We start from the raw sequence: 13,522 nt of genomic DNA, 5'->3' as shown, positions 1-13,522 counted from the left end.
ATGTAATACAATGATTAGGCAACCTTTACGCCTAAAGTAACCCTATGATATGCATAGGTGGTTTATGTTTTGCATAGTAATATCAGATATTTATCAGGAATACGGATTTATGCATTTTATTTTGTCATTTTTAATATTATCCTGATTTCAGATATTTTATATTGTCAAATCATTGATTCAAGTTTTTTATTTTTATTTTTATTTTTAATGAACCCATCACCAAATGAGCAGCAGATCCTTTAAGTCCTGTAAGTTGCGAGGTGGGGCGTCCATGGATTGGACTTGTTTGTCCGGCACATCCCACAGAGGCCAAATCAACACCTTGAACACTTTGTCATGTTTCTCAAACCATTCCTGAATAGTTTTTGCAGTGTGGCAGGATGCATTATCCTGCTGAAAGAGGCCACTGCCATAAGGGAATACCGTTGCTATGAAGGGGTAGGTGGTACATGTCAAAGTAACATCCACATGAATGCCAGGACCCAAGGTTTCCCAGCAGAGCATTGCAGTGAGTATTCCACTGCCTCCGCTGGCTTCTCTTCTTCCCATAGTGCATCATGGTGCCATCACTTTCCCATGTAAGAGACACACATGCACCTGGCCATCCACCATATGACATAAAAGAAAATGTGATTCATCAGACCAGGCCACCTTCTTCCATTGCTCCAAGGTCCAGTTCTGATGCTCACATGCCCATTGTAGGTGCTTTCAGTGGTGGACAGGGGTCATGGCACTGTGACCAGTCTACGGCTACGCAGCCCCATACACAGCGCTGTGTGTTCTAATACCTTTCTATCATGGCTAGCATTAACATTTTCAGCAATTTGTGCTACAGTAGCTCTTCTGTGGGATTGGACAGATGGGCTAGGCTTCACTCCCTGCGCACATCAAGGACACTTGGGCGCCCATGACCCTGTCACCAGTTCACCAGTTGTTCTTCCTTGGACCACTTTTGGTAGGTACTAACCACTGCATACTGGGAACACCCCACAAGACCTGCTGTTTTGGAGATGCTTTGACACAGTTGTCTAGCCAATTTGGCCCTTGTCAAAGTCTCTCAGGTCCTCATGCTTGCCCATTTTTCCTGCTTCCAACACCTCAACTTTGAGAACTGACTTGACAGACACCACTGTAATGAGATAATCAATGTCATTCACATCAATGTTTTTAATGTTATGACTGATTGGTGTATCTATATATAGATATACAAAAATATATCAAAAAGTTCCCTTTTTTTTTTTTTTTGGACCTAAGCCCCTAAAAGAGTTTCTAAAAAGTTTCTAAAAACAACTACAGAAGGGCAGGAAAGTACTCAAGAGGAAGAAAAAAAAGGAGAAAGAAAACAAAAAAAGGAAATAAAGACATACTAAATATAAGTAAATAAATAGACTGATTCAGTTTTGACTTCCTCACAGTTACCTGCATCTGCAATCTAAGTTAAGTCATGTTATGTGAAACATCATAGTCATGATAATGTTGTCCTTTAAGACAATTTATGTCATATCGCAGATCCATGTTGTGTCAGACATCACACATTTCCACTACATGGATAAGAAATATATCAGTGGATCAGAAAACATGATTAAAAAAATATGATAAGAGTAGCAGAGTTTCAGGCCAACATATAAGGCTGATAGTATATTCAGTATCAGATCTGATCTTTCCTTGTCATCTACATCACATGCTTTGTCGGTTGTAGATGATGCAAACGTTATTGCTTTTCTTAGCAGGGAAAGAGAGAGGAAAAAAGAGGTGTTTGTGTTACAACTGATCTAAAATGACTTACATGTCTCTCTATCCAGTATGGATGAGCTGTGCTTATTGTTCTACTACTTTCCACCGACATATTTTACTAGAGAATAAAAGACAAAATGCTGAAAAGAGCAGAAGACATTTTTTTATTTTAAAATCTCTTCCTGTCACTTTCCCTCTCACACAATCCTGCGGTCTGCTCATGTGTATTTGGTAATGTTTGTTTACTACATCCCTTAAACCCTTGGATGTTGGTATTTATCCTATTTACACATCAATATTACTCGGCCATAAGGACCAAAGGAGTGGCATTTAGGTGCTTGTACGTGCTGGTATTAAAAATGTACTCGGAGTGTGTGGGGAGTGTGTTAGGGGAATAGCCGGAGCTCTGGACTCCTATTACCCAGAATAAAAGTGTCAGCCACCTTAATTACATTCATGCCTAACCTGCGTTGCTTTTACTGCCTGCTCTATTGCAGTGGCAGCACTGGGAAACTTTCCATCACGCTGTGTAAAAAAAGTGTGTATCAGAGCGGCGGTGTGAATACAGCAAGACCCATGACTGCTTTCTTTCTAGAGGTTTCATTATCGGGATTCTGATTGACTTCTTATTGGATTCTGTTTTTGTGCTGGATGTATTCATGTAATAATGACTTGATTTTTTTTTAGGAGAACACTATGAGTACAATTCACTTTTTATTCATTTTACTGCAACCACAGTCATGTGATTTGATCTTTAAAAAGTTGATATTAGTTGTTCCTTTTCTATAGATAGCGTATATTTGCAATGGGTTAGCAACAAGTTATGGTTGCTAGAAAATCAGGAGTACCATCATGATGTTTCGTTATATAACATGTTCATAATACTTACGCCAATTAGTGTTGGGATTGTGTCATGGGTTATGTGTTTTTAGGGTATTTGGTACTTTATGTGTTATGTCAAGTCATTTTATCCTGACTAATGCAGATTTGTTTTATTTCTGGGCCACAGTACCATTTTTTGTGGACTCTGGAAATAAAATATTTTTTAAAAATGTATTATTATACATGCATACCTTCACTAATCTGATTATGGTCTTGAGTCAGTTTACTATACAGTATTTATATTTCATAATGTACTTTCCTGTAAAGAAACAGTACAGCAGTAGATGTCCTCTCATGATTTTGATCTCCGTCAGCAATTTGAATGTAATAATGCATTTCAGCATATATTAATGGAGAATTAAGACACATTAGACACATTTCTGAAAAGTTGTTAAGACACATGTTACATGTAGCATACAACAAGGGTTTGCATGTCATGTAGCATTTTAATCAGCGTTTCAATCCACAAAACATGTGTCTCAGAGCGTCCATGCCTATTCTTGCATTTGTTTTACAATCTGTATCTGTTTAAATCCATAAAGCTGTGTTACATCCCACATTTTAACTTTCATTATACTGTGAACCTTAAAATCATAATATACTCTATAATGATGTCATGATTGTGCAACCTTCATATCAACAGAGTGTTTGTATGTTAAGAGTACTTATGAGTAATCGAATTAAACATTAATATGCAGTCTATACACTGTTTCACCATCTTATGTCATGTTTTAAGACATGTGTTGTACATACAGCTGATGCAACATCAGCAGTCACCATTTCTTATGTTTCTCTGACACTGTTGTATGTCTGTGCATGAGTTTTCTTTATATTTAGATTTTGTATTTCTTTATAATAATTATCTGTACTGTTACACCCACGGTGACGTGGAATGCGTCAGCAGCCTGTATTTGTCCAGCAGGCCTTGAGTTCAATGCATATATCTTACTCCATTGATATGTATTCTAGTCATTTATTCACATATTACTGTAGCCAATTCCAGGAAATCCTCTGCTGTCGTGGCTGTGGCCTCTCGCTGTGCCCTGCGATCATACTAGCATGTTAGGATTTGCTAGGATTTTCACCATATGCTTTATTACAACAAATCAGCATGGAAAAAAACAGTATTTTAGAGCTGAACAGAGGAGAAAACAAGAGCTACTCTTAAAGTTCTTCTTTCTTCCTGCCAGAAAATAACATGAGATTGAAACTATAGCACATTAAAATGGCAGTTTATTGGAGATTCATATTATCCTTTGTTCCACTTTTGTACCATCATCATCGGAGATTGTTATCTGTGGAGATCAGCTGGGACAGATGATGGATTAATATCAGCCAGCATTTTATTAGTCTTAATAATGTTTATGTCTTGGCTGATATCTGTTTGTTGGAAGCCAACAAAAAGAAAATGTATTTCTGATATATACATGAAATTTTTGAAATTCCGTCTATAAAGTAAATGCCAAAGTTATGTTTTCAAATAGAAAAAAAAAAAATCTAATTTCTAGAAAGGCCAGCAGTAAAGTCCTTTTGGTTTTATTGCTCTCATTATGCACATACAGTCGACAAAAACTCAACTGTAGTCCCTCAATCATTACTCTTGTGTTACTCGGTAGGTTTGAATGGTGCACCTCCTCATCCATAATGTTTAATGTGATGCAGTCTCTGAGGAAAGGGTGGAGTGGGAAGAGAGTCAACATCCACTCCTCTCTCCCACACAGTCTCCTCAGCCAAGGATGGATGCTTTAACCGAAGAGCATCTTGACCTACGGAGCGATCAGGGTGCAACCGATGCGCTCCTGTTTATTCCTGGATATGGATCAGTGCTTGGAATATGTCTACATCCTCTCAGGCAATTTCACACAGTGAAGGAGAGCGTGGGTGGCACAACAAGAGCCATCCCTCACTCTGCTCCTGCTCATCTCCTGTCCAGTGACGCACACACACATACACTCACGCATGGAGTACAGGGACCAGTGGCGTAGCGACACAAATCTACAGTCTGTTAGTTGAAGAGAGGAGGACTACGGACTCGGTCAGTCAGGAAATCTTTGATTTTTCCATTTCTAGGCCGGCCTGAGAGGTTAGCTTTGCATGCCTTCTTGACCTCCATCTCTATTTCCTTTTAAAAGTTGTGCAAAAATCTGACTGGACTACATAACCAGGATGAACATGTGTTTTTGAAGCCCCCGTGTGTGATCATGTCAGACCCTGAACTCTGCTAAAAATAAAGGATTCGTCCTGAGAGTGAAGGCGAATGCACTCCTGTGAATTATCCATACAGTAATTAATTTGTTTTAATGGCTTCGATCATGACAACCACGTTTGCCATAAACACTATTTATGACGGGCATTATGCTTTTCTCCATGCATACCCCTGATATTCCCGCAACCAGCCGTCTCCTGCAGATAAATGCTACCCGTTTTTGCCTCTCTAATTAGAAAAAGAAGAGTGGAGCTGATCCATCCACCGCTCTCAGTTTCTACACTGTATCCTCTCTCAGTCAAGCGCTGCAATCAAACTTCACTTACTGATCTCACGCTTCAAACCGGAGCTGCTCGTGTCGCAAAAATAAGTTCCGACTTCATGCCCAATTGATCAAATTACTCCATGTTTGCTTTCTCTTTCCTTCTTGCTTTGTGTGCTTTGTATAGTAGTCAGTTTTTGCCACGTAGTTAATTACCGTTCATGGTTTTAATTAAAGTTATAGACCATGGAAACCTCACACCACTTTGTCTTCTCAGACAAACTCCCAGCATTGTGGTGCTCTCCATTCATACTTCCTTAACATGATGGAAGATTTCACCATCAGGCCTAGGGCTTAGCCAATTACAGGATGTTAATATGGGCTATAGGCTGACCTTCTCCCGGTGTTCATAGTTCATGTGACCCACTCATAAGGACCCAGCATGTTCCAAGTCTCAGATGGTGCGATAGCTCCCTTTTTCAGTCTAGGGAACTTTATAAGGAGTGATATGAAAGCAACGGGGGCCACGGGGAAGCCACTCAGGAGTATCTCATGCTCTTCAGAGAGGAGCAGCGCTCTGTTTGCTTTGATTCTGTTCAGGCCACCGCTGCGGCACAAGGGTCGGAGATTGCACGCCATCACTCCTTTGTCAGTAATCACTCCCTAGATCTTACACACACATACACACACTTCTTGTAGTGATGAGGTTATAACTGCTTGATTCTAACTGCGGGATATAAGTTCAAGGTCCAGTATATGTGAAGCTTCATGTCATGGACTGGCCTTTACAAGCTTGGATCTTTGAACATCTGTTTTGAAGCTTTGAAGTATATATATATAACACACCAATCAGATGGGATATATATATATTTATATATATATATATATATATATATATGTGTGTGTGTGTGTGTGGGTGTGTATTAGGCAGCAAATTAACAGTCAGTTCTCTAAGTTGATGTGTTGGAAGCAGATAAAATGGGCAAGCATAAGGATCTGAGAGACTTTGACAAGGGCCACATTGTGATGGCTAGACGACTGGGTCAGAGCACCTCCAAAACAGCAGGTCTTGTGGGGTGTTCCCGGTATGCAGTGGTTAGTACCTACCAAAAGTGGTCCAAGGAAGGACAACTGGCGACAGGGTCATGGGTGCCCAAGGCTCATTGATGCGCGTGGAGAGTGAAGGCTAGCCCGTTTGTTCCAATCCCACCGAAGAGCTACTGTAGCACAAATTGCTGAAAAAGTTAATGCTGTCTATGATAGAAAGGTGTCAGAACACACAGTGCACCACAGCTTGCTGTGTATGGGGCTGCGTTGCTTCAGGCAGGTCAGAGTGCCCGTGCTGACTCCTATCCATTGACGAAAGCACCTACAGTGGGCATGTGGGCATCAGAAAGTGGGCATCCTCTTTCAGCAGGATAATGTGCCCTGCCACCCTGCAAAAAATGTTCAGGAATGGTTTGAGGAACATGACAAAGAGTTCAAGGTGTTGACTTGGTCTCCAAATTCCCCAGATCTCAATCCGATTGAGCATCTGTGGGATGTGCTGGACAAACAACTCTGATCCATGGAGGCCCCACCTCACAACTTACAGGATTTAAAGGATCTGCTGCTAAAGTCTTGGTGCCAGATACCACAGCACACCTTCAGAGGTCTTGTGGAGTCCATGCCTCGATGGGTCAGAGCTGTTTTAGCAGCATAAGGGGGGCCTACACAATATTAGGCAGGTGGTTTTGATGTTATGGCTGATCTATCTATCTATCTATCTATCTATCTATCTATGCACTCCTTATATATCTACATCCTCTCCTTTCTTCTTATTATTATATTATAGAAAATGATAAGCTGCATTTATGACCTCACATATTCTATTCAGTGAATGAAATAATACTTCTGAAATATTCCTTATTTATATCACAGTGTTGAATTCTCAATTCTGATTGGTTAGAAGGTTTTGATTCATTTTCTAACAGCAACAGGCTGCAAATTTTATTTATATTAACAGACTTCAAATATATCATTGTTTCTATAGTAACAACTTACAGGAGAGCTTATATGGCGGATGCTTGACACAAATCGTTAATGTGGTGAAGTTCTCTGTGAGTCTCCAGGGTCAGCACCTTGTAACAGTCAGAGGTAAAGCTGTAACTACGTTTTCCAAAACAGGAAAATCTTCATGACAGAAGGCTTTATGCTTTGCGGTTTCTTGGTAACATGACAAGTTGAGTTTTGTGTCTTATTAACTACAAGAGAGAACAAAAAGAGAGTAAACAACAGTCTATAGCTGCTACAACGTAATAATAACTGGTGATAACCGGAACTTGTTTCACAGACATTCCACATCATTAAATATAACTACTAAATGATAAAAAATATGATGTCATTCTTTACTAACTAAAAAAGTAGTTGTGGTGTAAGAGGAATAAAACACTCCAGGATATACTGTTATTAGAAAATAATTGACGTGGGGTTGTAATGTGCACTGTATCACACACCATCAACCATTGTTGATTATTTTCCTGTAAGAGCATGCCCAGAGATATTTCATTCTGTTTTATTTAGTATGGATAAATCTCTTGAAGTCAAAACTACCTTATTGTTTCATTGCTCATTTGGTTGTCTATAATTGCCTTTGTATAGTTATTATAGGAATACATCCAGCATTCAAAAGATTTACTGAATTTATTAATCCTGAATCAATCAGAAAGACTGTACTAGAATTGCATTGAACTGAATTGCCCCAGTGTTAGAAAGATAGAACTAAATAAGAACAGCTTTGATATAATTTACTATCATGACTTTTTTCTGAGCATGTAATGGCTGTAGATTTGAATTTCAGACATTTCTTAACAGAACTCAGAGACTTCCCTTAGACTTCCATTGTAAATACGTTTCAAGTAAACTGTTTTTCTGGGTCTTTTCTTTTTCTACTGTAGGTAATTTTAAAAATTTCATCAACGGTAATCACACATACTCTATGCGTATGGTTATGGTTAATAGACAGGTTGAAAAACGCTGCAGTATTCCTTTTCTATTAAATATTAATTGCTAGTCCTGCTGCACCCCACTGTACACAGTAATAGTGAGGGTGTGAAGTCTGGCTGGAGCGCTCTCAAATGAGGTCTGCAGGTCGTTCAATTATTAGGACATTGGGGTTCTAGTGTCCTCAAATCCTATTTTTATGATCACGACTGCCAGATTTGCATGCATTGTGTGGAATTGCATATTGTTGTTGCTGTTTTTTATATTGTATGTAAATGTATTTATTCTGATTTTCTTTATAGCCTACTCAGAGAAATTTACAATTTTTTTTTTTATCGTTAATGTGAATTTTTTTAAGTCAGAAAGCTGTGATCCTGTTGCTTGTTTCCTGAATTTGATTCTCCATGTTAACTTGTCAGCAACTTAGCGAGATTTTGTGGTCATCATTTTCACACAGGCATTTTATCAATAATCTCTTGACATTAGGTAAATTATGCAAATAAATGCAAAGCTTTTAGCTAGGATGTAAAAAAGATAAATAAATAAATAAATAAATAAATAAAAAAAAACATTTCTCCAGAGTATGGAGTTCTATTAGTAAAGAAGAATATCAGCCAAATGGCATTTTTTTGGACCATTCAGCATTAACAATGTGCATTTTAATCTTCAGTAACTGCAAAAGGACACACAGAGTGAACAAAACCTTGACTTGTATAAGCAGCAAGGACAGAGCAATGTTCTGACCAGGGGTTTATAAAAAAACTATTTGTATGAAACATGCATTCACACACACACGGTCACACACTCTCCACAGCAACTGGAACCAAGAAGGGAAACACACACCTTCTGTCACCGCCTCCAGCCTCGCTGCCCCCGGCAACCTGCTGCCGAGCAACGCAGTGCCAGTTGCCGTCTTTTAATTGGCCATCTGGGGAAAGCTGGATCCAGAGGCGGGACATTCATCAGGAAATGAACTCCGCCATAATCCGGCCCTCCCACAGGACGACCGCCAGCTGCAGGCGGAATCAGAGAGGACTGAGGGATGCTGGAGGACCCGCTGTGGGAGACGAGCAGCGCGGTAGGCCGCTGATTGAACATGCCCTCTGTGCCTGGTGTTACACTCAGAGCGTCTGGGCCACTCTGACCCTCAAATAATCTCCAAATCACACTGAGGGATTTGTTTTTTGGAAACTTGGCAACCCAGCATGTTAGACTGGATAGTCTTGGTGAGAATAGATCAGACATGGCCTTTACTTGGCTCTCGCTGTCAATGAACCAGTATGAAAACTGACATGATAGGTTGCAGTGTATGTGTGTGTATGCATGTGTGTGTGTGTCTGTTAGAGAAAAATCATTTGAACTTCACAGGTGAATGTTATGTTTCACACATTCTTCAGACCTAGTCGACTTTTCACATATAGCGCACATGCTTTTATTTTCACATCTGATTTTAACACATGATTATTTTTTTCTTACATGGTAATTTTTCAAGTTTTTTCCCTACATGTGATTTAGTCCCATGAATAACTCTTTTACAAATGTAAGATTTTAGGGTATAACATGGTGAAATGCACCTTTGCATGGTTTTCACGCCATCGCATGTTAATCACATGTGAAATGTACATGATTTTGCCATAAAGAGCTCGATAGATAGATAGATAGATAGATAGATAGATAGATAGATAGATAGATAGATAGATAGATAAATTAAGCTAATAAACCACTCAGTTATTCTCAAATCATTAAAGAACTAGTTTGTAAATTGATATTCAACTTAATTTATTTGTACAACATTTTTTAACAGTAGATATGGTCACAAAACAGATTTTGATTTTAGATTTAGATCCATACTAACGTCCTCTTCTGAGTGACACCAGATATTGTGACTGTAACTCATTACTCTTCTATAACTGTACAATATAAAGTCAAACTGTGCTAAGTCTGTTGAAAGGATGTTCAGTATAAATATCATTTGAATAAAAGTGAGTTTTAAGTCAATCCTTTTTTTGCCTGGAAGAGTTCCCTCTTCCAGGCAAAAAAAGGATTGACTTAAAACTCACTTTTATTCAAATGATATTTATACTGAACATCCTTTCAACAGACAGAATATGTGTTAAAATTCTTGTTCTTGATAAAAACACATACACTACAGATACAGTGGATGAAGATTAGGTTGAAAATGCTTGACGTATTCCTATAACTAGACACTTGGATGGTAGAAAGAAATGCATTATGGCAATAAAGAAGGTATTAATTTTACGTCATATGACATGCAGTAACACAGTCTGAGCACTTTAGCAGTGTATTAAGTCTGCACACACACATCACACTGCACTTAATCACAGTCTGATTTTCCTTCAATCATTTAATCTGTCTATACACAAAGTACTTTGATATGAAATCTGATTGTGTTCTCCCTCTCTCCCTCACACACACACACACACACACACACACTTTTATTCCTTACATTAGTAAACATTGGCGTTAGAATTAGATGAACCTGGAGCTTAAAGGCGGCTCCACAATGATGTCACACACTCCTGGCCGTCATAAACGACCAGTCTCACACACACACATGTACACACAAATCACCATGGACCATCAATAAATCTGGGCCGCCTCTCAGGCGTGCGTCTCTCTATTTCCTCCCCCTTTGCACTTTAGACAGGAAATAATTGCAATGCAAGGAGTTTTACGTTTCCCTTTCTAATTTTAAGGGTCAACAGCATTTTAATACCATTTTAAACACACAAGCCAATGTTTTTTTATGGCACATGTACAAGTGGCTTTTGATAGCCAAACCAGCCAAGCATGGTTAAAGAGAGAGGCTCAGGCAGCTGCTGCCGAGCGCCACTTAATTTAGTCTCCTGACCCAGGCTCACCTGGTCCCGCATGGAATTCATAATGCAAGTCAAGTGTGAAGAAAAATGATATACAGTGTATTTATCCTAAATATTTATGCAGGACCCGACTAAAGCAGAGGCTCACTTCTAATAAAACGGACAACATTGCCTTGTAACTCGGGCAGCGGGAGGCTGGAGGCCATGGTGCCCAGGGGCATTGTTCCCAGTTACATTATCATTTTCATATTTTCATAACAGGTACTGGATTACGCAGGGTGTCCTTTTGGTTCTTCGCTTTTTTGATTGACTCGACATTCATTCATTTTCAGCTTCATAGATCTGAGTGATGAAAATATAAATGGTGGTTAAACATTTGGTGGTTGACAATTTCTAAGAATTCTGTCAAAGTCATTCAACTCCACCATAATTTCTCCCCCCTGCAATTTTTACCCCTTTCCTTTTGCTTTTTTTTTTTTTTTTTTTTTTACTCAGTGTTCATTCCTTGATAAATATTCCTTTCTGGGGTTGAAAATTGTGTCAGAATCAATGAATTTTTTCCTGTCATTTTCCCCCTTTTTAGTTATTTTTTATTGACTCTGTGCTGTAAATAAAACACTCTAAAAGTGTAAATGCTGGTGTGAAATTTGATTGATGTTCTTTTTTTGTTTCTGGTTGAAAATTTCAAAGAATTGTGTCAAAATCATTCAAATTCGTCATGAATTTTTTTCCCGTAATTTTTGCTCTATTTTTCAGGTTCATAGATCTGAATGATGAACATGTAAATGCTAGTGTATTTTGATTGACATACGTTTCTTTTTCACTTGAAAGTTTCTAAGAATTGTGTCAAATTCATCATATTTTTTTCTCTGGACATTTCCTGCTTTTTCTCTTTCTTTTTGACAGGTTTTATTTTTCATTGACTTGATATTTATTAATTTTCATAGGCTTCATAGATCTGAACGATGTTGAACATTTGATGGTTGGAAATTTATACCAGTTTGTCAAAATCAGTCAATTTAACCATAACATTTTATTTCCTTTTGGTACTTTGCTTTTTTATTGGCTTGATGTTAATTAATTGCTTTAATTTTCAGCTTTGTAGATCTGAGTGATGAAGGTATAAATGGTGGTGTTAAACATTTGACTGACATTCCTTTTGGTTGAAAACTTGTGTCAGCTGATTGAGAATTTGGTTTTTGGTTGAGAACTGTGTCAAAATTGTTCAATTCCATCCTAACATTTTTCTCAAGAATTGTCCCCTTTCCTTTTGGTAGTTTGTTCTTTTCTCCCTTTTTTTCTTTTTTCTTTTTTATTGACTCTGAGTGATGGTGTAAATGCTGATGTTAAACATTTGATTGATGTTCCTTTTTTGTTTCTGGTTGAAAATTTCTAAGAATTGTGTCAAAATTGTGTTTGGTAGTTTACTTTTTTTTATTAGTCTGATATTCATTCATTTTCAGATTTATAAATCTGAGTGATAAAGGTTTAAATTCTGGTGTTAAACATGGGATTGACATTACTTACTGTTTAATTTTTTTGGTTGAAAATATCTAAAAATTGTGTCAAATTCATTCAACTTCATCATGAACTTTTCTCTGTAATTTTTTCCCCCTCTGTACATCTAACAACTGGTGAATTTAATTTGGTCATTTTACTGGAATGCACACAGAAGATCGCATTAAACAGCTCCTAATCTGATTCATTAGAACTAATTTGCTTTGACAGGCGCTGGAGGGAACGAGGAATCGGGTGCGTCTGTAATTCGCCATCATGAAGTGATCAGACCCTAAAGACCGGCGTGTGTCACTCGCCACCTCAGGGAAAGCATGTGGAATGATATTGATTTTAGAACATCATAGCTTTTAATTTAATCACAATAATTTGTCAGACTTTGTCCTAGAATGAGGAGATCCTGGTCATTCCGGAGTCAGTGTGGAAATCCAAGGATCGAGATTTAATTAGAATTTTCCAATTAAGCGGCAGAACGCTCTAGAACCGTGGGCTGTGTTGAGCTCAGATTAGCTCATTCCTTTTGAACACACACTGTAGCAGAGAGGAAGTGTGTGTAGAGTCTACCTTATTAAAGAGAGAGTGAGGGAGAGAGACGGAGTGATAACAGGGTATCTGCTCTGGTCATTAGGTCTCCTCTTATTGAATTCCAGCAGCCAAATAGACCAAATGAAGCTAAATAAAGCTGTACATGAGCTGCAGAGGGTGTCTAATACTCCTCATTAATATTCTCCCAACCCCCTTTTAGTGCACCTCCCCGAGTGCTCTCTTTCTCATTCTCTCTCTCTCTCTCTCTCTCTCTCTCTCTCTCTCTCCTTTCCACCCCCACCTTCTCACTTTCCTTCCTTCTTTCTGGTCATCATCTCTCTGTGTCCATCTTCCAGACTGGTTCTGCCCCCTCCCACTCTCTTTCAGTGTGCCCTAATGGTGTGTGTGTGTGTGTGTGTGACACCAGACACATCTGGTGGCAGTGTCTTTCTCACTGTGCTGCTCGCTAATGAGATCGTCCCCATTTAATTAATACCATAAGAATTTTAATTCTGACTGAATCAATTTAATGTGATGTGATTTTGTCAGCTCTATTCCCTGAGTGTGTGTATGTGT

This window comes from Pangasianodon hypophthalmus, chromosome 5 (genome assembly GCF_027358585.1).
Source record: "Pangasianodon hypophthalmus isolate fPanHyp1 chromosome 5, fPanHyp1.pri, whole genome shotgun sequence".
NCBI lineage: Eukaryota > Metazoa > Chordata > Actinopteri > Siluriformes > Pangasiidae > Pangasianodon > Pangasianodon hypophthalmus.
Note: the sequence above shows the minus strand (reverse complement) of the source record.